Source organism: Theropithecus gelada, chromosome X (assembly GCF_003255815.1).
Source record: "Theropithecus gelada isolate Dixy chromosome X, Tgel_1.0, whole genome shotgun sequence".
NCBI classification, from domain to species: domain Eukaryota; kingdom Metazoa; phylum Chordata; class Mammalia; order Primates; family Cercopithecidae; genus Theropithecus; species Theropithecus gelada.
In genome coordinates, this window is record NC_037689.1 from 25018138 (window position 1) to 25020477 (window position 2340).

General features: G+C 50.0%; 1 pseudogene; it reads left to right on the forward strand.

The window, feature by feature from the left end:
* The first annotated feature begins 254 nt into the window (after nt 1–254).
* LOC112615125 lies at nt 255–1546 on the forward strand (annotated as a pseudogene).
* The last annotated feature ends 794 nt before the right edge of the window (nt 1547–2340 follow it).

Genomic DNA, 2340 nt, shown 5'->3' on the forward strand with positions numbered 1-2340 from the left:
GTGTCTGAGCATGGCTCATGGGCCTGGGGCCCGTGTTGACCCAAACTCCTGGTCAGTGTGCTAACCCACCTGACATTTCTCATTGATTTTGGTGTTGCCTCTAACCTGAATGGTATTAGTTTTGCACAGTTGCTATAAAAAATTACCTCCTCTTGCTCTGTCACCTGCCTCAACTGCCTGGGGTCCTAGTGGTTCACTGCACCGTGAAGACAGATTCCAGATGCAGGGAACTCGCACTTCCAATTCCAGACGCTATGTCCAGCAACGGCTCCATGGTTCTGGCCCACAGTGGTGCCCTGGACACCTCCTGCATCCTCGTATGGGTGAAGGAACAAGGCCATGACGTCATTGCCTACCTGGCCAGCATCGGCCAGAAGGAAGACTTCGAGGAAGACAGGAAGAAGGCATGGAAGCTTGGGGCCAAAAAGATGTTCATTAATGATGTCAGCAGAGAGTTTGTGGAGGAGTTCATGTGGCCGGCCATCCAGTCCAGCACCCTGTATGAGGACCACTACCTCCTGCGCACCTCTCTGGCTAGGCTCTCCATCACCCACAAACAAGAGGAAATCATCCAGCAGGAGGGGGCCAAGTATGTATCCTATGGCATCATGGGAAAGGGGAATGATCAGGTCCGGTTTGAGCTCACCTGCTCACTGGCCCCCAGATTAAGGTCATTTCTCCCCGGAGGATGCCCGAGTTCTACAACTGGTTCAAGGGCCTCAACGAGCTGATGGAATATGCAAAGCAACATCAGATTCCCATCCTGGTCACTCCCAAGAACCCGTGGAGCATGGACGAGAACCTCATGCATATGAGCTATGAGGCTGGAATCCTGGAGAGACCCAGCCACCATAAGCCCTGACCTGACCAAAGCCCCCAACACCCCTGATATTCTCGAGATTGAGTTCAAAAAAGGGGTTCCTGTGAAGGTGACCAACGTCGAGGATGGCGCCACCCACCAGACCTCCTAGGAGCTCTTCATGTAACTGAACAAAGCCAGAGGCAAGCACGGCCTGGGCCGTATTGACATCGTGGAGAACCATTTCATTGCAATGAAGTCCTGAGGCATCTATGAGACCCCAGCAAGCACCATCCTTTACCATGCTCATTTACACATCGAGGACTTCACCATGGATCGGGAAGTGCGCAAAATCAAACAAGGCCTGGGCTTGAAATTTGCTGAGCTGGTGTATACTGGTTTCTGGCACAACCCTGAGTGTGAATTGTCCGCCACTGCATCACCAAGTCCCAGGAACGAGTGGAAGGGAAAGTGCAGGTGTCCGTCTTCAAGGGTTGGGTGTACATCCTCAGCCGGGAGCTCCCACTGTCTCTCTACAATGAGGAGCTGGTGAGCATGAGTGTGCAGGGCGATTAGGAGCCAGTTGATGCCACCGGGTTCATCACCATCAGTTCCCTCAGGCTGAAGGAATATGACCGTCTCCAGAGCAAGGTCACTGCCAAATGGACCCCTATACAAGGGGAGCTGGGGCCTCCTCACTTTGCAGATCCCCCAAGTATAGGCACTAATTCTTGTGATAATTTGTAATTGTGACTTGTTTTCCCCAGCTGGCAGCGTAGTGGCTGCCAGGCCCCAGCTTTGTTCCCTGGTTCCCCTGAAGCCTGCAAAAGTAGTCATTGAAGGGAAGGGTGGGGGGCAGTTGCAGTGGGGAGCTATAAAATGACATTTTTTTTTTTGAGACAGGTTCTGACTCTGTCACCCAGGCTGGAGCGCAGTGGCTTGATCTCGGCTCACTGCAACCTCCATCTCCTGGGTTCAGGTGATTCTCGTCCTTCAGCCCTCATTCTCATTCTCATCCCTCAGTAGCTGGGATTACAGGCGTGCACCACCGTGCCTGGCTAATTTTTGTATTTTCAGTAGAGACAAGGTTTCACCATGTTGGCCAGGCTGGTCACGAACTCTTGACCTCAGCTAATCTGCCCACCTCAGCCTCCCAGGGTGCTGGCCTTACAGGTGTGAGTCATTGTGCCTGGCCAAAAATGACAATTAAAAGAAGATTAAAAAAAAAATAATTACCTCCTACTGGGTGGCTGAAAGCAACATAAATGTATTATCTCCCAGTTCTGATTTTTTCCAAATTTGTTAATTTTTGTGGGTACATGGGAGGTGTATATATTTATGAGATATCTGCAATATTTTGATACAGGCATGCAATGCATAATAATCACATCACAGAGAATGGGGTATCCAACCCCTCAAGCATTTACCCTTTGTGTTACCAATAATCCAATTATACTCTTTTAGTTATTTTTAAATGTAAAAGTAAGTCATTTTTGGTCTCCTAGTTCTCTTGTTGGCCTCTCTCTAGCTTCCAGTAGCCA